We start from the raw sequence: 26,556 nt of genomic DNA, 5'->3' as shown, positions 1-26,556 counted from the left end.
TTAAGTCATGTCCCAACACCACCAAAAGCACTTGAGCCATAGTTAGTAGATTTCAAGTGCATCCCCCCAGAATAGTAGCACTGAAGCTACTAGTGGAAGCGTTTGAGCAGTTCAGGAACTCAAGCGCATCTACTCAGATCAATGGTACTGAGGCCACTGAATGCGGTACAATTTTCTATTCCTTTCTTTCACTTTCCTTTGTGTCAATTTTTTTCAAATTGTCCGAAGTACTTTTAGTGTTCTTATGTATATTTTGTGTCTGTTTTTCCTTAGTCCAGTTAGCTGCTATCCACTTTACGTATAAAAAATAATAATAATAATAAATTAAAAATTGTTTTACATTCTATTACTGCGATTGAGCACAACCTGAGTACGATCGAGCGCAGTGCCCAATTTTTGTTAAGTTCTATTCTGTTAGTGCGATCGAGCGCACCTCGTGTGCGTTCGAGCGCACCTCACCCACACACGCACACCACTGCAAGAGTGCGATCGAGCGCACCTTGCGTACGATCAAGTGCACTCAGGCAGACGGCCACGTGACCTATTTTAGGTCACTTTCCCCCATTCCTCTCATCACTTCGTCCCCACGCCGTACAAGTCCACCGCACTCTCACTTCACTCAACCGGAGCACCACCCCTCTCACTACACCTCCACTGGATTTCAACCAACACCACCACACCTCAACAACAAGGTTCTCCTCTCCGGCCACCACTTACCACTACACAACACTCACACCCATTCCCCCTTCACTTATTTCCACCCCAACTCCGCTCTAACCTCCATTTTTTTCATAATTTCTTGCAATTTGTGGGTGTTTCTCCACCCACATTTGCCTCTATGGTTGGGTTTCCTTTATTTTGCAGGGGGTTTGGACCATTGTTGCTGAGATTTTGAAACTTTGGTCGTCACACTGCACACCAAGTGTTCGACAAAAGTCTTGAACCAAGCTCACCATGCCAAAAACTCGAGCTTCTTCTCGGGGCTCTGATTCCCAAGCCATTTCCTCTCCACCTACTTGTGAGGAGCGAGAGCTACTGTTTGAAACTACATTTGCCATTCGAGAGGATTTCCAACACCTTGAAGCTACTCAATGGGCGGTTGCAGAATTCAAGCGCCGGGGGTTGAAGAAGCTATTCAAGCCAGTCATGATTGCAACAGGTTGGCTGCTCTCTCTTCCACAGTGCATGGCCAAGCTATTGACGTGACTAAGGCTGACATTGCCGCTGCTCTCCAGTGCAATGATGAGCACCCTCCAGAAGAAGCGTAGCTTGCAGAGCAACCTCCCAAATTCTATGTGGCGGAGATCATTGAAGACATGTGTCAAGGGAAATATGCCGACACACACCATAATGCCTGAAGCCGGTCCAAGCTGCCTCCATAGCTCTGCTTTGTGGACTCTATTTTGCACCGCAATGCCTTTCCCCTGGGGCACAAGACTCCAAGGCGAGACCAATTCTTACAAACACTCTACGCCTTTCATAAAAGTGCCTGGTGTTCCATTCCTGACAACATTTGGAATCAAATTCACAAGTTTTGGAATGGAGTGCATGTCAGGGGAGCTGAGTACACCCACTCGTGGGGGCTGCCTTTTCCATACTTAATCACTTACATCCTCCGGAAAAAGGGCATTAAAGGCACCTCAGCAGATGAGCCAGTCACTACGACCCCAAAGTTTGGCATTCGCCAATGGAACCAAAGTTGTTCCCACATGCCCAAAGTACCTCAAGCACCAGCAGCTGAAGAGGAAGAGTTGAGGAAGAGCTGATGGCAGAAGATGCACCAGCAACAGAGTAGGAGGCAGGAGCAGAGGAGGCCACTGTCACTTTGCGTGTAGCACAGTATTGTTCCATTAGTGAAGAAGTGGCAGGCCTCCGACGAGAGTTAGCAGATCGGAGACGAGAGGCTCGGGAGGATAAACAATTGATGGACCAAAGATTATCTGCCTTAAAAGAACTGATGCAATCCATTCTCAGCCGTTTGCCACCACCATCTGGAGCATCTTCTTCGAGACAACACTGAGAGGGGAATCACAATCTGGCTAAAGACGTTAAACTTAGCCCTCATGGAAGGCACCCCATAGTTTATCTTGTTATTTTGTTTTAGTTGTTTTTCACTTCATCTTTATATTTATCTTTAGTTTTGTTTTGTTTCATTTTTACTTGTTTTCGTGTTTTCTTATTTTGCAGGGACAAGTGTGCTTCGATTCAAGTTTGGGGGTGTGCTATGAGCCATGCTTTTCCAGACAAAGTTGTCCATATCCCGAGTAAATTCTTTCCAAGTTTTAGACACATTGGGGACAATGTGTCATTTAAGTTTAGGGGTATGGGAACACTCTACACACACCTTGTCCCAATTTCATGTTATTTGTTTGTTATTAAAAAAAAAAAAAAAAAAAAAAATTATGCATATTCCTATTTGCCTTAAAATTTCAGTTAATCTGAAAAAAAAAATTGTGGTTTGATTTCATCAGTGAGCTTAAAACTTTGAACACATGATCTAATGATAGAATCTGTTAAGTTTGGTTACTTGCTTAGGACAGTTAAGAATTCACATGTTTGATCTGATCACACAAGCACATTAGCACATAATTTGTGGGGTATGACATGAAAGTCTGATGTGTGTGTTTTTATGTCTTGGGTGAAACTCGATGACTTATTAGGTAGATACTTTGGCATATATTTGTGATGAAAAAAAAAAAAATCATTGATAAGCTTTTCACTAAGTAATTAGACCTCTTACCTCAAAGCATTGAGTCTTCACGTTAAAATGTGAAGAACTTTGATTTGATTAATGTCATGGTTAGTTTGGTTTCGTAACCTTTTTTACTCAAGTTAGTAAGCACTTAGGGGTGTTTTACACTTAATGCCCTAAAATCATCTGGTTTGGTAGTCATTGACTTAACACTCGTTACATGGGTCAATTAGAAAGCTTAAGGAAACCAAATATTGCATAACCTGACCAAAAAAAATATATATATATACCATTGTTGTTCATTCTAATAGGGATTTCAGTGAACTTTGAGATATGGTGACACTGCACATTGGAAATACTTGGAAGCTTCATAATTTTGTGCTAGTCCACTCTACACTGTTTCGAACTTGTGATGTTTTAGCATGTACTTAGTATGTAATTAAACTTTGAGATTCCAATTCATTAAGAAGATGGAGTTTATCTTTTTATGCTTGATAATGAATGAAAATCATGATCTTGAGATTTTCTTAATTTTTGGATAACATGAACTGTGCATAATTTTTGTGGGTAACATTCCTGGAAAACCCTCATGAGACTCCACTCATCCTCTAGGGAATCTCTAGGGATTTAAACAGCTTGTTGCATACGCTAAATGCAATCGTACATCCCACGAAAGATGGATTTATCTTTTTGTTTTTTGTTTTCCATTTAGTTTTCAATTTCGTATTGCTAAGGAACTAGCAATATGTAAGTTTGGAGGTGTGTTAAGTGCCAAAATATTCATATTTTTGCCCTTAACTTACATTTGTTAATACTTTAGTTTTGATTAATTTATGCCATTTTAGTTCTTTTATGTGCTTTCTTTGTTTTTGTAGGTTGTTCAAAGAAAAGAAACAATTTCAGAAGTTTTGGACTTAAAGAGTTATTTTGAAGAAAATTGGAGGCTCTGGTAGTGCGTGCGCACTAGAGGAAGCCTGCGATCGAGCGCCAGCAAAAAGGATCAATCGCATAGCTGCGATCGATCGCACACAGGTTGCGATCGAACGTACTCGTGCGTGAGGAACAAGCCAGCCGCCAGCCTTGATATGGAAAGTGTAATTTTTAGGGTTTTGGAGCTTTGTGCGAACTAGGGCTCAAACACTACGATTTTTAGGGTTTCTAGAGTATTCTTAACGCTTATAAATAGACCTTTAAACCTCTAGAATAGGACACAATTTCTAAGGAAAAGAATTGGAGCTCTTCAAGTTCAAGTTTCAGGTTTATTTTTTTCCTTTCTATTTTATTTTATGAAGATGTTTAACATCAAACTCATGTGTAACTAATTTACATAGTAGGGCTAGTTTGAAGCCCTAGTTATGTTTAGTTAATATTTCAATACTGGCGCCTTTGTAATGATCATGTTGTGATATCTAACTTGATTAATTCCTATTTTCACGAATTCCTCATATGTGTTTGCCTAATCAACATATGCATGTGGTATGGACTAGTTAGTTAAATCAATTTGGATGACCGAGCCCTAGGTTTAACAAAAGTAACAGAAGAAATTCACACCAGGTTCTTGGGTTAATCAACATGGGGAACCGGGAGTATACACCCATGCCCTAGGCCTCATGTGTTTGTTGATTTTCATAGAATCATGCTTTCTTAAAGAACTTAGTATACACACATGCTAAATCCTTTAAGAAAGAAAAGAGTTAAGAGTATACACCCATGCCTAACTCGTTGCTTAGGGAAATCTATAGCTTAAGAAGTATTCACCCATGCCCGTAGGTTGACAAACATTAGATATGCATAACATAATCAAAACATTGGCATATTGTTGTATTATCTAAATATAATTAGTGGTGGATATCAAAGCTCTACCTTTTATTATTATCAAATCAAAATCAATCTTTGTTTTGTTTCACTTAAGGAATTTATTTTAAGCCAAATTTTGCAATCGTCATGGGAATGATCCCGTACTTACATCATATACTACTATGTTGACCTTGTGCACCTATGAGTAAAATGTACAATTATTTGCCTATTAATTTAGGTTGAGATTTGCACAACAAGAGGATTTTTGGGCTCACTAGATACTACAGAAAGTTTATTCAAGGGTATGCTTTTTCTTGGGAGGAGTCAGTTGTTGAAGCATTTAACAATCTCAAGGCTACCATGACAGCAACCCTAGTTTTAGCTCTTCTTAATTTTTCCCAAACATTTGTGATTGAGTGTGATGTGAGTAGGATGGCAATTGGGGCAGTTTTGATGCAATTTGGTAGACCAATAGCTTTTTTGAGTAAAGCTTTAAAAGCGAAGGTTGTCCATATGTCCACTTATGAGAATGAATTATTTGCCTTAGTAACAACAATTCAAAAGTGGAGGCCTTACTTGATTGGGAGACCATTCATTGTTAAAACAGACCACCAAAGTTTGAAGTTTCTTTTAGAATCAAAGGTGGGCACCCCTTTTCAGCAGAAATGGATCACTAAGTTGATTGGCTACGACTTTACAGTGGAGTACAAAAAAGGGGTGGAGAATAGAGTGGCGGATGCCTTATCAAGAAGGGATGATTGGAAACTTGCGATGACTTTGTCTTTTTTGTCAATAGCTACTGTCACTTGGGTAAAAGATTTAAAAGCTCATTTGCAGTTGAAGACTTTATTAGAGCAGTGGTACAACAGTGAGTTGGATCCAGGAAAATTTTTCCTTAGGGATAATCTGTTGTTTTATAAGAAGAGGATCTATATTGGGAGTTCTCAGGCTATAAGAGCACAAGTTTTACAGTTTGTGCATAGTGATCCGATGGCTGGACATTCAGGGTTTGAAAAAACTTTACAAAGGGCTAAGAGAGATTTCTATTGGAAAGCGATGACTAAAGACCTCAAGAAGTTTATTATGAACTGTGCGGATTGCCAACAATCTAAGTATGAGAATATGTCCCCTGCTGGCCTGCTGCAACCTCTTCATATCCCTACCAGAATTTGGATTGATGTGTCTATTGTTAAGTGCTAAATTATTCATATTTTTAGCCCTTAACTTACATGTGTTAATCCTTTAGTTTTGGTTAATTTGTGCTATTTTACTTCCTTTTTGTATTTTCTTTGTTTTATAGGTTTTTGGAGAAAAAGAAAGCGTTTCCGAAAAAGTTCCAAGCTTAAAGGGCAAATTGGAAAGACCTAGAAGATATGATTAAGCTTAACCAATAAGTTTAATCAAATAAAGAAAATGATTAATTCGGAATTTCTCAAATTGGAGTCAAAATCGGATTGGATTCAAAATTGGATTCTGCTGCATACCTCTCGGTATTTTGACCTTAACTTTCAGCTCAAATATCCGATTGAGGTAATTCAAGCAGAATTAGAAAGCTAACTCAAAATGCTACAAATAATTGTGAAATATAATTTTCCCAATTCGGAGCGCCGCAATGCCAAAATCATGCCACAAGTTAGGACCGCAATTCTAGGCGAATCCTATTCCGATTTGGACTTAGGTTTTCTTTATTCTAATTGGACTTGGACTTAAATTTCCGAAATTCCTAGGATTACTAGGGCTTCTAGGACTCTCTGAAGCCCTATAAATAGACCTCTAAGCTTCACAATTCAAGAGACAATTGGAAGGAGACAACTTTGGGGAGAGGAATTGGAGGCTACTTCTAGGAGCGGTTTTCGGTTCTTTCTTTCCCTTTTCTTTTTACTTTTATTTTCATTATGTGTAACTAACTCTTTAGGAGGGCTGAATTGAAGCTGATGATCATGTTGTGATATTTAGCTTGATTAATTCTTGTTTTCTTGAATTCCTCATATGTATGTGACTGGCCATTATATGCATGTGGTATGGACTAGTTAGTTAAATCAATTTGAATGACCGAGTCCTGGGTTTAATAAAAGTAACAAAAGATATCCACATCGGATTCTTGGGTTAATCAACATGTGAAACCGGGAGTATACACTTATGCCCTAGGCCTTATGTGTTTGTCGATTTCCACCGAATATATGATTTTCTAAAGAACAACTTAGTATACACCATGCTAAATCATTTAGGAAAGAAAAGAGTTAAAATATACACTCATGCCTAACTCGTTGCTTAAGGAAATCAATAGCTTAAGGAATATACATCCATGCCCCTAAGTTGACAAACATTAGATATACATAACATGATCAAAACATTGGCATATTGACATATTATCTAAATATTATTAGTGGTGAATATCAAAGCCCTACCTTTACCTTTACCTTTACTTTATCTTTATATCTTTTTATTTTTTTTAATATCAAATCAGTGACAATTTGATATTTTAATTAATTTGAAACAAAATCACAATCCTCGTGGGATCGATCTCGTACTTGCTGCACTATACTATTGTTTTGATCTTGTGCACTTGCGAGTTAAAACGTACTAAATATTATCTATTAATTTAGGTAGTATTTGGCACAACATCTATGGATTTTGTTGAGGGTTTGCCAAGGGCAATTCGTGACCTTGGTGGTTGCGGACAAGTTGTCTAAGTATAGCCATTTTATTGCTCTCTCACATCCCTATACAGCCATTAAAGTAGCTCAAATATTTGTTCAGAATGTCGTTAGACTACATGGAATGCCTACTTCCATTGTTTCAGATTGAGACCCTGTTTTCACTAGTGCTTTTTGGAGGGAGTTGTTCAAGCTTCAAGGCACTACTTTGAAATTTAGCACAAGTTATCACCCTCAAACAGATGGCAAGACTGAAATGGTTAATAAGTGTGTAGAGACTTATTTGAGGTGTTTTGTGCAAAAGAGGCCTAGGTAGTGGTTGTCTTGGCTGCCATGGGCAGAGTATTGGTATAATACTACATGGCATGCATCTATCAAAATGACACCTTTTGAGGCTATGTATGGTTTACCTCCTCCACGGTTACTCTCTTACATTCCAAGGACAACAAAAATGGAGGATGTTGATGAAGTTCTTAGATCCAGAGAACAGATTCTATCCCTATTAATGTACAATCTGCAACAAGCTCAGCAGAGGATGAAGAAGTATGCTGATTTAAGGAGATTTGAGAGGGTGTTTGAGGTGGGACAGATGGTTTATCTAAGGCTGCAGCCTTATAGACAACATTCAGTGGGTACTAGAAGATCTTTGAAGTTATCTCCTAGGTTCTGTGGACCATTTCAGATCATTCGTAAGGTTGGGAAGGTTTCTTATAAGTTAGATCTTCCAGTAGCAGCTCGTATTCATCCAGTTTTTCATGTCTCTCAGTTGAAGTTGAAGCTCGGTAGTAGGAATTTTCTTCTTCCTAAATAACCTCCAGTTGATGTACAAGGGGTTATCATCCGAGAACCTTTGAAAATTTTGGCTAGAAGATGCAAAAATAAGGAGAATCGAGCAGTCACTGAAGTTTTGGTTCAGTGGGTGGGACAAACTGAAGATGATGCTTCTTGGGAAGAATTATTTCACTTGCAACAGTCTTACCCGCACCTTGTGGGAAAGGTACTTTAGAGGAGAAGGCTATGTCACGGGAGCTGAAGAAGAGGAAGGCTGAAGAGATGAGAATTTAGAGGAAAGGAAGCTTGATAATTAATTCTGTTAGGAAGTTAGTTGGTAGTTATGTGAGTTAGTTGTAAACAGATTGTAACCGAATTGCCTTAATTGTTAAGCCTATATAAGGCTGGTTAAGCACAATTAGCCATCTCGAATTGGCCAAGTTGATTCAATAAGAAGTAGTCCAATTCACTCTCAAAGTCTCCCATTTTCTCTCTTTCATTTTCTATCCTATATTCTGTTGGCAATAACTTCCATGTTACAGTATAAGCAACCTTTCAAAGATATAGCTTAAAAATAAGCTTACCATCAAGGATCTTAATTACTCCAAAAACGTTCCTCGATCTCCAGCTTTATTGATACTAAATTTGAACGTATGTTAAATCAAAGCCATGGAATGTAAGAGGTTGCCTTCTCAGCCTCAACAACCTCAACCCTTGGCCTCCAGGGCTGACTCTTGAACCTTCTTGATCAAGATTCATGTTTCTCTTTTAGGATGAATTAACCACAAGAAAACTTCCATCAACCTAACATCATAAAAGTCGTAAGTCAATCTAGATATGTCCACCGTTGAGGATCCACTCGATCTTCACCCCCTCTTCACCACCGTATGCCCCAACCACATCAAGTGTGCTCCAGCCTCCCACAAACCCCACTAAAAGATCTCACTGATCTTACCACTGCACGTCTCCCAAATCCTTCGTCAAGTGACAATTGTTTGTAGAACGTGTTTCCTCAAAATTAAGAGTCTTTTCAATTACTAGATCTAAGAAATGCATTCAATTAGTAGTCCAACTCATTGCATTCTTAATGCATCAACATGGTAAGTACGACTCTCCACTTCAATGATCAAGGCAAATCATTTTATCAGAAATAGTAAATATTATCGTCATTGCAAATAAAATGCCCAATTTTGCTACTTGTTATGAACTCACATTTACAAGTTATAAGGACCTTGTGATTTAGATATTTTGTGCATTAATTGGACTTAAAGCACCTAAATGACATACAATATAACAAGGAATTCAATTCATCCCGTGAATCAAAATTTCCCAAACATTATGAATATAAAAAATAAAACAAAAAAAATTATTTTAAAAAATGAAGTCCCATTTGGTTTGTAGGCTACTATTCCTAGTAGTTAATAGTGAAAGTATATGTGAAAAGTTTGGAATGAGATAGATTACCTTAAACCATTGTAGTTCTCTTTGCATCTGCAAAGCTGCACCTTGGATTTGATTAAGTTGAATTGAAGCTTCTGTCCTTCCTGTCATATGTAATGTGATATTGCCTTTGTCATCAACCCAAATTGGCAATAAATTTTTTCACAGGAAGCCCATATAAAAGGCTAAAGATTTTCGCTTGACGATGTAGGGTAGCAAATGCAAATATGGACATTGAATCTTCGCCACGACTCCAGAGAAGATTTGATTTTGCTTTGACTATACGAAAAACAAATTCAAAATTCCCCCTTGCGATAGAATGGAACAGGGCTTTTCTAAGGAGACTGAATTCTTCACTAATTGATACTTCTTTGCACATGCGATCTAGAAGTTCATGGGACTGGACATTGACTAACTTCATTTCATATAAATCCTTGATTCCTTTATCAACAATCGAAACAATACAATCTTAGCTAGATGAAACTATAAATTAATAATTAAAAAAAAAAAAAAATTAAGGAGATTTGAATTGATGTAGGCTTGACAAAGTAAGTGAGGAATGGTATTAATTGAATTGACGTAGCATACCTAAGAATTTAAGGAGATTTGAAACTAGCTGGCGCAATAGAGCTTGCACTACAAAATAAAACAAAATTCGGTCACTCATACACATTAAAAAATTATTACCAAAACAAAATTTTTTTGTTTATGGATCAGATGGTAGATAAAATCTATTCAACTGCAAATTATTGAGTTGAGTGATATCAACAAGCATTATACTAGCTTGACCATCTATTAATTAAATCATATGTATAGAAAACTTATTCATGAACAGTTAATCAATGGTTTAGGTAAAGCGAGAGAAAAAAGAACACATCTTCCTTTTGAATCCCTGGAATTCCACAAAAAGGAGAGGACATTCAAAGAAAACTTTCTTTCGTTAAAAAGGCTATTTTCGTTAAAAAGGCTATTTTTTTTTTTATTATTCTTTGTTCAAAATTCATAATCAAATAAAAAAATAAAGACATTAGAGGAATAGAATAAAATAGAGACAAGTAATTTTACCCAAAAGCTTACATGTTGTACGTGGTCCCCTATAACATTTGGTGCATGGAAATTGGTTTTTTGGTTGGAGTGACCATGTAACATAGGCTTTGGGGGTATGGGGTGATAAATATAATTACTTTAAATACCTACGTCCGCCACTAGGATAAAACCTTGTAGGGCGACATTGTGATCTTATTACTTGATACGAGCATACAAATTATTTGAATTTATTCAAATCGAATCTAATCATAAGTAAATCCCTTCCTTTAGGGTAATTCAATCTCATCAAATCCCTAAATTTAAGGCAAAAAATGCTAGAAGCTAGAGATTGAAAATAGGGTGTTTGTTTGTTTCTTTTTCTTTTTTCTTTTTTTGCTTGAGATGTCAACAGTCGACAATGGAGGCTGGAGATGGTGGCGAGCGGTGGGGATAGGATATGATGGTCGGAAACTCACTAGACTTGGTGGCGTTTGAAGACTAGAGTTGGTGGCATTCAGTGACGGTAATCAAAGATGGGCCTTTAACAATAATAGGCCAAACAATGAGCCAAAATATGACTAACTATAGGTCAAAATGAGGGTCAACTTAGGCCGACAATGAAATTGGGTCATCAAACAAGACCAACAAAGGCCAGGGCTCAAGCCTAAGTCAACAAATATGACTATCTAATTTTTCTTGCACTGCTCCACGTGAGCAATTAGCGTTTTCTGCCTCACGGCGAAAAATCACACTACAAAAGTGATAACCTCAAAATTCACAGTCCAAAAGAATTGAAAAAGAAGCAAATTAACGAAAAGGCTATGGCCAAATCTAGATGTCAAGCATTGTAGTGACCTAAATAATTAACTAAGCTTAGGTAGCTTAATTAGGAGGTTAATTTGAGTTTTGGGAGGGCATTTTCAGAATTTTGGATTTTCTGATCATACGTACGCTTGGGGGACCACGCGGACATACGCTTGCAAATAGTATGCGGACGTACGCGTGGGGGGACCACCCAGGCGTATGCTGACTTTTGGTTATCCCCTGGTTAATGCTCGTACGTACGATGCAGCCTTCGGTCTGTTGGGTAAACAGTATGCAAACGTACTCCCCAATAGCACCTTACATACGCTTCTTTTCAGAACAACTCTGCAGCGCTCACAGCTTCATCCCACCTATAAATACCTCACCCCTACACGACCCTTACCCTCCATTTAGCCTTTATTGCCCCATAGAGTTGGTGCTTGAGTGTTTTTGGGAGTTTGTGAGTAGTTAGTATTTTGTGCTGGCTTAATTCGATTCCAAAGTGTGTGACAAAACGAAGGTCAGAATGCCCCATTCGCAAGCCCGTCAGCAACACCGTTTGGATGCCCACTTAAGTGAACGAAATTTTGGAAAAGTCTGGAGGTCAGTAGCCCTCATTCGCAAGGCCGTTCGAAGCCCTATCCGGATGCCCATTGAAGCCCATCCGGACCCCCTCTTACCTGCAGCCTTCTTGAAGTGCACAGAACCACCCATTCGTAGCCGTCCGAACGGGAGCTCGTAGGAAGTTTTATATTGATGTTTTTATCATCTTTGACTGCCTTGATTCATGGGGATTTCCATTCTATAATTGTTTATGGTAGCATGGGCATTTATCTAATGTGGTATGGGTTGATGAAGGCATGGGATTAGTTTATTGAAAGCATGGGCTTCTCTTGAGCACATGGGTGCTTGGATGGTTGCACATGGCAGCAGGAAATCGTGGGTGTAGAGGTTCCCACGCGTGCAGAAGTGAATGGAGCGCCGATTGAGTTGTTGCAGCATTGCCCATTAGGACACCCCTCCTTGGCAGTCCGGACGCCCGGTTGACAGACTACTTATTATTTGTTTAATTGTTTTTGTCTTGTCCCTTTCTCTTGAAGCCTATTTAAGTGAGCCGTAAGCACACATTTTTGTCAAGCAAACGAGCCAGAGATAGAGTGATATTGAGAGAGCCCTTGTGCTAGAGTGTTTGTTTCCTTATGAGCTAAGAGAGATTGATGTTTATGTGCCTTAAAGCAATACTCTCTTAGAGTGTTTTGTGATTTGTATTTGAGCTATACTTGTGTAATCATCTGTGGAGAAGAAGAAGTCTACCGAAAGGAGTTCGGTAAAGGAGAATCATTGTGAAGAAGATTCGAGAGAGTTGGAAGACAAGCGGGTTGCTTGTTGATTCTTACAGAGCCAAGAACTTGCTAGGGTTGTAAGTGTCTCGTGTCTATAATCGCGTGAGTAATCTTTTGATAGTGATAATCTTGGGTTTGGCTGCCCCGTAGAAGTCTTTCCTTATAGAACGGTTTCTATAAGGTTTCCTCTTCGTCACCAAAATCGTTGTGTTCATCTCTTTGTTGCTTTACATTTTGGTGATTGAATGTTTATTGCTTGTGAGATTTTAATTCCGCATTATATTTGGCAAACACCTATTCAACCCCCCCCCCCCCCTTCTGGGTGTGTTTGGAGTCGTTAACGTATCTTCATGAGTTCTTAGAGAAGGAGAGATGATTCTTGGATGTTGTGCTTTAAAGAGGCAATCTTCTAAGCTTAGCTTGTTCCCCACTTAGTGGTTATATATGTGGTACTTTTCATAGATAGCTTAGTTAGTAGTTTTGAGCTTCTGGTTAAGTTGTTTCTATTTAATCTTGATTTAAGTTGGTTTCACCTTTTATTGAATGGATATTCTTATGCATAGAGGTGTCATTTTGAGATAGGAGGTCCTAGCTTTTTGGTAGCTTTAGAACTAGCTTGGGAGGATAGGAGGACATTTGGAACAAATGAAGTTTTACCTGAACCTTCTGGTTGGACTTACGGCCAAGAGCCCAGACGTACAGCCAGTAGAGTTCCAGAGGACGTCATTTTGGCCAATCGTCTGATAGCTCCTGTTTCGTGTTCTAGGTTCATTTTAGTTAAACTTAGGACTAATGGTAGATTTTTCATAGATTTGGAGAACTCGGATTTTTTGGAGTGATACTCGGAGAATTTACATGACCCAAGCAAGTTTTAACTCACATAATGCTCACCATTTATTCTCCCACATCGCACGACCATTTTGTTTACCAAAACATGCATATTTACAACTCTCATGATATACACTTTGTTGCACATGAACTCTTATCATTTGTGAAAATGTGTTACTTAACAAGATAATGACATTGAGACTTGTGAAAGCATACATGTAAAATACGGGCAAGATTAATTGCATCGTATGACATGGTACACCGGTACGTGCGGGATAACGGCCATGGGTTTACTATATATGTTAACTTTATTGTCAAATGTGTGTGTTGATATATGAGCCTTGGATCCAATAGTTGTATTCGTGACCGGCACAACCTTAAGGGGCAGTCACTATAGGACGTACATCATTAGTAGCGTCGGCCACCCAAGGTCGAACTCGGTCGGGCTGCTAGTTTTATGGACGGTAGCATGCAATGGTCGGGGAACCGGCATTATATTACATATCCCTCGGGACAGTGTCAACCCTGTTGAGAAGGGCTAATATCTTGGGTAGACCATACTATTGAACTATCACTGTTACTCATGATTATAGCATGTATTATATTTATATTGCGTCCATGGACTACCATATCTAAAATGTTGCATTCTTTATTAAACAAAGTTCATTACTAAGATGGCATTGGCATTACATGCATTAACCCTCACTAAGTCTTTGGACTTACCCCTTTTATTTTCCTCACTCCATTATGTATAAATTGTGCAGTTTAGCTAGTATAGAGGAGAATGCCTACGGACCGAACTTGGGTGATTGCTTAGGACTTGATTAGAGTCGTTTTTGAATATATGGACTTGAATTGGCTAAAGTCTATGTGGGATGATGGAGGAATCACATGAAAGGATATGATAGAGATTGTTATCTCATTGGCGTTACTCAAAATTACGTTTTAATCTTATGATCTTATTTCCAGACATTATTATTTTGAGATGTAATATTTTGATGATCAGTCTTTTGACCAGTACATTTGGATGATCTATTTATGACGTGATGCTTTATCTTTACTCTGATGATTATTATGTGTGGTATTTAGTAGTTGCCTTCTATTTCTGTAGTTAAAGTCTTCTGTTGTATCTCTCGTTTATGAGAAGTTAAGATTCCTGAGTCTTGTCTCATGAAGAATAGGGTTGGTAGACAAACCATGAAGTTAATTACTAGTTAATTAATTTCCATTGGGGCTTTACAAGCATGGCCTACTCTAAGGGCCAGGTGTTGCACATTGCTTATCATACAACAAAGCCACGCATTTCGCTTGGCTTTACAAAAAGTGCAAAATGAGAGAGCGGGGGCGTGCCCACTGTGGGTGCCCCTCCAATCAATAGCTTGTGTATTTCCTATGGCATGCACTGGTCTACTCATGTTACCCAAGTCTTGATAGAAATTACTTCATGGCTATGATGACGAAGATTAATGTACATGTTCTTGTTGGTTCGTTGTATAAAATGGTGAATCAAGGGAAATTCTAGATATTTGATCCCACGTTCTATCAATTGTGACTCACCCCCAGTGGTTAAATTAATAGCCTCAATCAACATGTAAACAGTTTGCATGCAAAATCTTTCTTTACCGGGGATTATGCCATAAATCCCAATGTTTTTATTTGTATGACATTCTAGTTTTTAATGAATAAAGTAATTATTTATTGATTTATTTAATTGAGCAAAATTGAGCATATAGCATATAACATTTTACATGTTTATTTTATTATTTATATTGTGCAAGCAAATAGTCCTTAGATTACATTAAATATTGTCTATGATGTAAGTAATGAGATTATCACACAAGATCCTAGATTAGCCTCTTTCATTTGTGTTTAGTGTTTTGGGATCCTCTCTCTCTCTCTCTCTCTCTCTTATGCTTTCTGCTTAGGTTTTTTTAAAAAAAAAACTCAAATAAAAAATTTAAATAATACAACTCGAGCCGAGCTTGAGACAAAATCGGACGAGCCAAGCTCGAGTTAGTACTACTCGCTCAAGCTCGGCTCGTTTATACCACTAATTATCAACTGTCTTACATGATTATGTATATTAATGTTACAAAACATTTTCATAAAACTATGAGTTTACAAAATGGATAATTGCCTTACATGTGATTTTACCTCACTAAGTCGTGGACTTATACTTGATTTTTCTTATCCACTTGTGAAACACAATTGCAATTGTGTTTTGCAATTAGTCAGCAGTTAATTGGTGAGCCCCACGAGATGATATGTACTTGTGAATGATATAATCATGCTCATCTTTGAGGAACTATACTCAAAGTAGCTTCAAACCATGTGAGATAGAAATGATGGCAAGCATAGAGATGATCGAGATTATTTATCTAATTAATCTTTTTAGTACTAGACCTTGATATTTGATGTTTATTTGAGATTTTTAACATGTTTGGAGTTAAAAATTGTAACGCTTTCTGCTTATTTTGGAAATAGTAACGCTTTGGTATTTAAGTTTTCTCTTGAGAGATTTATTTTTATTTTTGGATATTTAATGATTAATAGAATTATTTAGATATGCTATCTTGTATTAAGTTACAATTATTTTCATTGTTAATTTTATACAAAGTAAACTTGTTAGATTCATCCCTTGATCTGGCTTATTTATGTTGTGAATAGATCTTGGAAGGCGCACCGAGTTAACTACATCTTAGTTAATTCTCAAGAGCGTTACAGGATGAGGTTGAGCATGACAAACACCACAAAGGACAGAGATTCTTCCATTTTTCCCAGTGCTGCAGAGCCGTAGTGAAGCGTTCAGCAGAGGAATGGGGGCATGGTGGAGGAGAGTTGGTGAGGTTGTGGGTTCTACTCTAGGAAGGAGAAATTTTGTCGATTGAAAATATGGTGAAATCCCTTTTAGTACTCTACACTGATGTGTCTGTCTTTTGTTGGAGGGCAAAAAGAATCTCATTTGTGTCAAAATTGGAATATCACACAAATTGTAAACAACAGATTTGTAACTATTGTACATTAGTAGGAACATTTAACATATTTTGTACAAGCATGCGACATGGGAATTTTTTTCATATATTAACTTGATCATTTTTTTTTTTTTCTCTTGAGATATGTCATATTTGACGTTTAATTTAAGGACAAAGTAAATTTTTGCATTGATTGTTGAAGGCAAGTCCTGATTTTACCATTAAAGTAATTATCACAAGAGAAAACATGAAGTTTTTCAAAATATTAATCTTACTGGTAGAAGCAAAATCTTAGGGAAAAAAAATTAGGCAACATACCTGATCCGATGATTTTTACTTTATCATTTTGCCCTTTTTCTAGGCTTCGAATGTCCAAACGAGTTTCCTTGATGGCACTAGCAGGTTCAATGTGTATACCTTTCATCAAAAAATGCCAATGAATCTCAAGCAAGAATTTGGTAATAGTTTTAATACATATGAGCAATTTTGTTTTTAGCAACACAAAAGACTTAGGGGAAACTTCACGTACCCTCCGAAATATAAGAGGTTTTAAAATCTTTAACTTTAAGTTTAAAAATTTACAATGTCGGTATCCCATATTTCAACCCCTTTTAATTTTACTATTTTTTGTTAAATTACCCAAATGCCCAAGTTTTTTTATGAAAAAAAAAATGAAATTTTTAAAAGTAAAATAAAAAATGCTTTGGACTCATCAACGGCTTGGCCGACATAGAAAATTTTTAAACTTCAAGGTTATGATTGCAAAACCTCTTATACTTTGTGGGATATAAGTAAAGTTTTCAGAAAGATTAAATAAATAACTCATAAATTTGGCTTTATCATATAGTATGTTGAAACATTTGAAAAGTAATACAAATAGCACTGGATATATGGGAAGAAATAGCACTGGTTATAGTTTCCAATGGCATGATAAACAAAGACTAGTATTGCATTTTGGTGTCTTGGAGGCTACCTTTTCCCCCCTTTTTTTAATCCTTTTTTCTTTTTTGCATATATATATATATATATATATATATATACACTAGCCCTCTTGTAGGGGACTTTTTGATTCTTGTCTTGGTGGCTACTAAAGTATTATAGGCATGCAAAAGGACTTAAGCTCAAACTCCCACAAAACAAGAAAGCCCACATAAATACAATTAACAATTGTTATATTTAGCCCGTGCGCTAATATCACTTACATCCATTAACAATACTTGCAATATAATAATAATGAGTAGCAATGACAATTCAATATTAACAGTGAAGGAACAATTGCCAGGTATAAAGCACCCCATCCAGGTGCCAAGCATCAAACCAAAGATAAATATTCTTTCCATTACCAACATCAAAAGAGATAAAATGTTATGCTTCATCTCTAAGCTTTAACAATTTCTCCAACTCCAAGTACAAATCTGAGAGATAGAAACTTGCCAAAAGCTCTTTCCCTTTAGAAGATTTTCCTTTACCCATGCAACCCAAAGGGATCCAGCTTTCGCAAACAAACTCTAAATATGCCTCATCATGGCAGCCCGGTTCCATTCCTCAAGCTTTTTAATGCTTAGACCCCCCTCTTTTGTTGGCATAGAAAGCACACTCCAAGAAACTTTAGCTCTAGCATCCCCTTCATCATTACCATTCCAAATAAATCTATTAAATTTTTGTTCAATAGCTCTAATAATTTTCTTTGGTAAAATGAAAATATTACTCCAATAAACTTGCACACGATACAGCACAGAGGAAATAAGTTGCAACCTCTCAGCAAAGGATAAATTCTTAGAAAGCCAAGAATTTATTCTTGCAGTAATTTTTTCCAAAAGAGTATCACAATCAACTGCACACAGCCGAGAAGAAATCAAGGGAACACCTAAATAACGAACTGGAAGCTTACCTTCACCCATCTTCAGCATAGAAAGAATCTGAGATTGAACCAAAGGAGAAACCCCAGCACAGAAACAAGTACTCCTATCAGGATTTGCCCTCAGACCAGAGAGAGACTCAAACTCACAAAGAACTTTCTGAATAGCACTAACAGATGGCACACTAGCCTCCGAGAAAATGAGAAGATCATCCGCAAAACATAGATGAGTGAGACCAACCTTAGAGCATCGATGGTGATAGCCAAATCCCTCCTCCTTAACCACACAATCTGCCAAAAGACTAAACAAAACTTCCATAGACAAAACAAACAAATAAGGAGATAAAGGATCACCTTGCCTAAAACCTCTCTTCCCCTCAAAATAACCAATAAAAGTACCATTTACAGCCACCGAAAACCGAGAAGTAATGCACTCCTGAACCCAAGAAACAAAATTTTCAGGCATACGAAAACAGCAAAGACAACGAAGAGCAAAATCCCAATTGACAGAATCATAAGCCTTCATAAGATCCACCTTCAGTGTACAACGTGCCATTCCACCACTCTTATGATAATTCTTCATAACTTCTTGAGCTAATAACACATTTTCAGCAATACTTCTATTAGGAATAAAAGCTGTTTGGTTTGGACTAATTAAGTCTTCCAAACAAGAAACCAACCGATTCGCCAAAATTTTAGTAATGCACTTGTAGATAAGATTACAACAGGAGATAGGACGACAATCACCCATTTTTGAAGGATTTACTTTCTTCGGAACCAATGTGATAATTGTAGCATTTGCTGCTTTTAGAATCTTTCCAGATTGGAAAAAACTCCTAATAGCAACAATAACATCCTGACCAACAATAGACCAAGCCTTCTTAGAGAACTCAACAGGAAAACCATCAGGACCGGGGGCTTTCTCATTTTTCATAGCAAACACAGTAGCCATAATTTCTGCACCAGTAACCCCAGCCCGTAGCATAGCACACTGAATAGTAGTAATTCGCTTAGTAATAAGTTGAGAGACTTGGCTAGCTTTATCTTCATTAAAAACAAGAGACTCAGAACCTAGAAGCTTCTTATAAAAATCAACCGCAACTTGCTTAATTCGATTCTCCTCAACTACTTTATCTCCATTATCATCCCACAAGTGAGTGATTAAATTCCTATAAGCTTGAATTTTAACTATCTTGAAAAAATAAGAGGAGTTTTGATCCCCCAAATTCAACCATTTAACTCGAGACTGTTGTTTATAATAATCTTCCTCGGCCTTACTAATCGAAAGAAATTCATGAAGACATTCTTTCTCTTTTTTTACACAATCAGCTTGCCCACCATACATTAAAATCTCTCTCTGAGCTTGTTCCAATCTTTCTTTAGCTTGAGCAACCTTTTGATGGATAGCCCCATAACAAACCGAAGTCTTACTCTTCAAAATGCATTTAAAAGCCTTCAACCGAGCATACAATCTGAACATAGGAACTCCCTCAGCATATAACCTCCATCCCTCTTCCACCCAATTCAAAAAATCTGTATTCTCAACCCAAAAGCTAAAAAATTTAAAAGGACGAGGACCAAAACTCTTTAACTTACCCACAGTAACCACAGAAGGGGAATGATCTGAAATTCCTGCATCAAGAAATTCAACCAGAGTATTGCCATACGTCCCCATCCAAGCTGTATTTGCAAGCACCCTATCCAATTTCCTGGCCACATAACATGTACCCTCTTGCTTATTACACCAAGTAAAAAAACACCCAGAAAAATTCAGATCAGCAACCTCTAAATTATTTAAAGAGTCTTTAAAATCAATCTCATAAGAATTTAAATGATCCTAACCCCACTTTTCCTTTGCACACAACACTACATTAAAATCACAACCATTCAACCAAGGAGAAGAAGCTACAAACCAATTTTAACCAAAACCAAAGAATGCCATAATTGCCTTCTCTCAATGCCTTTGTTAGCCCCATACACAAAAGAATGAAACCAAATCAAATCCTCTTGAATAGCAGCAGTTTTACAACTTATCTCCTGAGCACTTTTGCTAACAATATCCACTTTCAGGGTCAAAACAAACCCAAATTCTGTCCAAATGATGATACTCATAGTTGGATATAAATCCCCAACCAGGAAAAATATCTCCCTGAATCTTCAGAAACTTATCACTTTTCACCTTAGTTTCAATTATACAAATTCGATGAATATGAAGCCTTTTAACCAAACTCCTAATTTCTCTTTGTTTCAAGGAGTCATTGAGGCCTCTAATATTCCAAGTAACAATCTTCATACTGTAGGTGAAAAACCCCTACCCTCATGATCATTCTCCTCATCCAGTTGCGCCTTCCATTTAAGCTCTTTAATTTCAGCTTAGAATGTTCCTTAGACAAAGCATCCTCAATAACTTTTTGAATAGCATTGATTGCTACTCTATTTCTCTGAATTTCTCCTTCCTCAAACCCAACATCCTTCTTATTACGCAATGCCTCAAAAGAATTTGACTAAGCCTTCGTATTAGTATGGTTTACTGGAATTTGCTTTCCAGGACTACCTTTAGAAAAAATACTCCCATCCATATCCCCTTCCTTACGTTTCCTTGTCTGAGGAGCCAAAATCTCCTTCCATTCATTACCTTTAGAACTTTGAACCTGAACAGACAGAATCACTCCCTGAACCTTCGCCTCCACCACTTGATTCTGTGTTGTACGAGCCTTAGGTACCCAGATTTTCTTTTCCACCTTAGAACAAGAATAAGTTGCATGACCAAAGAACTTGCAATTTTTACATTGAACCAGAATCCACGGATACTCCACCCCAACAGACACCAACTGACCACCAGCCCCTTTAATCACAATTTCCTTAGGGAAAGTAGAATCAAAATGAACTTCCACAAGGACCCTAGCAAAACCAAGACGGTTTTGGTCTCCTGTAATAGAATCGGCATAAAGAGGCTTCCCAACCCCACTAGCTACATAGCTCAAACAGGTAGGAGTCCAAAATTCTAAGGGAGATGCATCAATTTAATCCAAATCAGAATTGAATTAAGAGACAACTTTAAAATTTGCATACCTGGCTCCCAGCTCCGAAGAATAAGAGGTTTGTTGGAAATATGCCACAAACGAGCAGATAACACTTCATCTCTAGTAGCCTCATCAGCAAATCGGAAGATATACATACCATTATCTAAAAGAAACACCTCCATCTTCCCAAACTGCTTCCAAAGCATATCCACTGCTTTCTTCACACGATAACAAGGAAGAGGCTTATCCAGAAATTGCCTTACTAGACTAGAGCTCCATTTGAAAATCTCTTCCTGAATAACCTTAAATGGCAGCTCAACAACAACCTTCCCATCAATAACGTCCGATTCAAAATACTGCAAAGAAACCCCTGCACTTTCAGAGTAAAAAAGCCCACGCCAATCACTTTCAGGTTTGGAAGTCTCTCTAATATGAATATTACTTTCGGTCAGCCCAGCATCAACTAAACCTGATTTTTGATTTGCTGAAGAAAAAAAATCCCAATTCTCCTACCTCCACAGAATTCCTACAACTCTTTACCCCTTCATTGTCTTCAATTTCTGCAACAATCTCCTTATCAACCATCTCTTCAAGCGCATCTACACCATCCACAGAAGCTATGACCTCCTCACTAGATCTACCCACAGATAATGCAGAATCCACTCGCTCCACCACTTTAGCATTCTTCCCCTTCAAACGCCCTCGACTCGTACGCCCTCAAGCCATCCCAGAATAATTAGAGAATCAAAAATCCAACCAAAAACCAGCCAGATGCATTCACGACAGGCTGTTTCGTTGTTCCACGCGCCTCTACACTCTCAAAATCCGCCCTCTGTACAGCCAAACATCCAAAGGATTTCCCTAACTACCTCAGAGCAAAAATCATCAGCCACGTCAGCAAAATCCCCAACTTTTTTCCGCCACTGGAATAGTAGATTTTTTGTTAATTGATTAGTTTTACTCATACAAATGATTTTAGGTGGATAACTAAGGATTTCTACTTTTATTAATTTACAGGCCGAGATGGAGGAAACCCCATTGCAGATGACGATGATGCTCAAGCGGGAGATGTATGCACTAGAGAGGCCACCAGGTGACTTTTCTACCACTATAGAGTTGTATTTATTTTGGGATTTTATTTCATAATCTGATTGCTTAGTTTTGTAACACACTTGAACACATAGAAGTTTCTAACCTTTCGTTTAAGTTATGAGCTGTGTTTAAGATTAAGGTTGATTTTTAAGCTACAAGAGAATGATTCGGGGGGTTGGGCTTGGTTTAGATTAGAAAATACTTGACATGGATATTTTGAATGTTGCAATTTGGTCATGAAGGGATTTTGTAGCACACCCGTATTTTGAATGCTACAAGTTTCGTTTGGCCAATTGTTTCATTTGGTTTGGTATCCTGCAAATATGTGTGTGACAATGTTTTCAAGCTAATAGCCGAGTATCCTCAACACATTAACTTTTCTAAGTTGTTCATGATGGGATCACCTTTTGAATACGTACTGTGTTTTCACTTTTATATGAAAACATGATTGTGTTTTGTTGCCTTACTTTCCATGCGTCCAACAGTGCCTTAACTTTTCATCTGAGTAGATTACAAGCTAAATGGGGATCGGGGATGCTTTATTGATAACGATGAGTGGCATCAATCCCTTCAACGATGGCTGTTGAAGGGTTACTTGGACATACTTTGGCTGCTTCATTGAATGATCTTCTTGATATTTAGAATGATATGCATGATTGCATGTATTGATTAAATGTTTGGACACGCATTATGTTATGTTTTATTTCTCTGTGTATTCGTGTATTTCTAAGAATGATTATGTTTTTATATTGTATTGAGTACATTTATTGAAACTAGTTTATATGAAAGTAGTTGGAGTTTTATTAGACTTGTGTGTTGTTATATTTGCTTTGATTACTTATTCCTTTTTTTTTTTTATTAATAAAATAAGTTAAAATCGATTTTTATAAATGACATTAATTTATAGGTCAAAATTCTCGTCATTTTCCTCATAAATGATGAGAATTACAGTATACATTTGTACATCATTTTAGTACGAAACAATGAGTATTTGTTATATTTCTCATTGCTTTCCTTCACAACGAGAATTTTTGGTTCTCGACCTTGGGTTTCACAGTAGATGAAAAATGACAAGAAAAGAACCATTGGTTGTTTTTGTAATTGTTAACGTCATTTAGAGAATGATGCAAAACATGGATTTTTTTTAGTGTTGGTGTTGTACCAAAGGTTCTACAGGGACGCACAAACCTCACAATAAGAGGTTTCAAGGTACAAATAGGCGATACGAAGGACAATTATGACCGCTAATATTTATTAATATTATATATTGAATTTCTCATCAGCATGGTTTCGTTTCTATTCTATTCTAAACTGAATTCAATGCTTAGTTCGAGTGTAGACTTCGTCAGTTCGAACGAGTCAACAGACGAATGAAGAATGAAAACTGAAATAATGCTCCGTTCTATTGGCTGTTCGAAGTGTCGATCGGAAGACTTCCAAAGAGCTTCATCCTAAGTTCTATTCCAAGTTTTGTTCTAACGAAAGACTTCTAACATTGACCCAGCTGGAGTAAAACATTCATAGCTTTGATTCTGAAATTTGATGAAGTTAAACTTGGTGAAGTTGGAAAGCTAATTCAAATTGAGATAATTTTGTATTTCATGAAAAGTTTCCAATTCGAACGTTCAGGGGGTCAAAACGATCTGTAAACAAAAGACTGAAAAAGCTGAATTGTTGGAAGTTGCTCCAGGATTATTGGACCACCGACTTTCTGGTTTTAGGTGTACTTTCACAAGTCTATTTATGGGCTTTTAGAGCACATATTTTGTAGGGATTGGAAGCATTATTGCCAAAGAAAAAAAAAAGTTTTTTCTACCATGTGCTAAGAGAGAAAGTTTAGGTTTTTGTGCTGTCAATTGCTCCTCTCTTATAGTCTTTGTTGTAAATCACCTTTCATCAACAACAATAGAAGCCTATTGGCGTTCCTGTAAAGGAGGTCAAATAGAAGAATTGTCCAAATGTTCTAGGAAAACTACTGTGATCCTGAGCAAGCGTGTCACTTGTCTAATACAAGGGTGTGTAAATTACGTACAAAGGTTTTATAAGTGTGAACAACTTGTAATTTCTAATTTTTCTATAGTGGATTGATTTTCTCGTTTTGGCTACCTCTGAGTGGTTTGACTTTTGAAGAGTTTTTCAAAAGCTTTCAACTTCGTCACCAAAATCCTTGTGTTGATTGTGTGATGATTGATATTTTATGATTTTTCTTTATTTCACTATTGAAGAATTTGTATTCTCCGTTGTGATGCATAATTGAGTGTTGGTTATAATTGATAATTTTTAAATTATGTATTATATTGTCAACACCTATTCAACCACCTTCTAGGAGTTTTTTGGAGTCTAGTTTTATATTTCACTTGGGTTATATTTTGAGTAAGACATACCATTGCGATTAGGCGTGGACACATTAACCATTTACTGCCTACCAATTGCGACCGAACCGACATTAACCGCCTACCTCTAGAAGTTGATCGGTAATCGGTTAAAGATTTTAGTACAAACTTCAATTCGGTTCAGTTAATCGGTATAAATATTTTTTTGTCGGTTAAACGAATTAACCGATAACTAACCGATAATAAATACTCTAGTAGAATGAAGATTACGAGAGCATTAGCTAGGTTTTTTTAGTAGAACATATTAGTTGATGGATTCTATCACCAATTTATTAGTAGAACATATATATGGTAGAATCTTATTGTGTTAATTAATGAGCCCATTTAAAATTTGTTTGGTTCAATAAGCCATTTTAGCCCCCAAAAACAATTTGGGCCTCCAAAACAATCGATTTTTGACCCAATAAAAATGCCCACAGTTAGCCGATTAACCGAACAATTTTAACCGAAATATTTGTTTAACCGAAACTTTCGAAATAAATCATTATCGAGATGTAATCGGTAAATTAACTGATTTAACTGACAATTTCGATTAACCAAAACAAAAACGGCTTTACCGAACCGAACCAATACCTACCCCTTATTGCGATATTACAATTCATATCAATATTTTCTTTCTGTATCCCACTATATTTTTACTCGGATTATTATTGTCAAATGTACTACTTGGAGTTAATTACAAGTTAATTACATTTTGAACACTACAAGTAACACTTTAAGTTACTTACCATAGTTAATTAATTTTTGAGGCATTATAGGGTGACCGACCCTCCATAATAAAAGGATAGTCGGATGATCAACCCTCCATATAGGCTGGCTAACTGACTCTCCATAATAGATTGTTGGCTGGGTTATCGGTTCTCTATATAGGTTGGGTGACCGACCCTCCATGATAGAATATCAATTCCGTCTTGGGCCCTCATGATAATATACCGGCTGGGTTGTGGGCCTTCTATGACAAAATATGATACGGCCATTGGTGGAGATCTTGTGGCCCTCTTTTGTTAACATTTCATACCAAAATTGTAGTCCAACCTTAGTTGGCCACCTCCAATAGAAAGGGGAAGTGAAAGAATAAGTGATCAAACTTACCTTTCTCCCCAATAGAGATTACCAAATAATTTGCTACGTTTTTTCAAAACTTAAAAAGTTGCGATGTGTGGTTTTAATGTATTAGCCCATTTAGTTAACCTCTACCATTAAACTTTTTACGTTAACTTACACATTTAACATGTATAATGTCCATTATACCCCATAAAATCTATAAAAATACAACTATGCCCTTAAAGTTTTGTTTTAAAAAAACTAAAATAAAAAATTCTGGAAAGGAGTAATTTTTCATTCTTTTTTTTTTTTTTTTAGCTTAATATTTTATTTCTTGACAGGTAGTTTTGTCAATTTTCTCCTCATTTAGGATTTAACAAAAATTTCTAATGGGGGTAACTAAAAGGGGTGATAAATTAAAACTCCACATTACAATTTTTTAATACCAATTGCTTGTTAGTTCGGATGGCTTAAGTATAGTTTTTCCTTTAATTTTTAGTTTACTCGATTACACGATGGATTTTATAATTTTATTTGCATTCTCTAAATGTCTATGGATTAAGTCATTTATTTCTATTTTATATTATATTATTATTAAGGTTGTTCAAATATCAAATATGTACTGAAAATAGTAGGGATATTTCATCTAAAAAAAGGAAGAAAAAAAAAAGGGAGAAGAAGGAAATAATTGCGAGTGGGCATCGCATTGTATTTTTTGGCTCGACATTTCCATACAATACGCCAAGATTTCATCATTTAAAACATGGGTTTGGTTACGCTATTAAGTGTAGCTAAAAAAAAATTGAAAATTACTTG

General features: G+C 36.9%; 1 pseudogene across 1 annotated transcript in view; it reads right to left on the bottom strand.

Moving 5' to 3' along the window:
• The window catches only part of LOC132168243 (uncharacterized), a 53,831-nt pseudogene that overhangs the window by 20,923 nt on the left and 6,352 nt on the right, over nt 1-26,556 (bottom strand). The window contains exons 6-8 of the transcript XR_015911408.1: nt 16,649-16,747; nt 9,946-9,993; nt 9,382-9,798 (exon numbers count right to left, since the gene is read on the bottom strand). The product of XR_015911408.1 is annotated as an uncharacterized LOC132168243 (transcript). The remainder of the gene's footprint in view (nt 1-9,381; nt 9,799-9,945; nt 9,994-16,648; nt 16,748-26,556) is intronic.

Source organism: Corylus avellana, chromosome 2 (genome assembly GCF_965113065.1).
Source record: "Corylus avellana chromosome 2, dhCorAvel1.hap1.2, whole genome shotgun sequence".
NCBI classification, from domain to species: Eukaryota; Viridiplantae; Streptophyta; class Magnoliopsida; order Fagales; family Betulaceae; genus Corylus; species Corylus avellana.
Note: the sequence above shows the minus strand (reverse complement) of the source record. Positions and strands in the feature narration are given on the sequence as shown.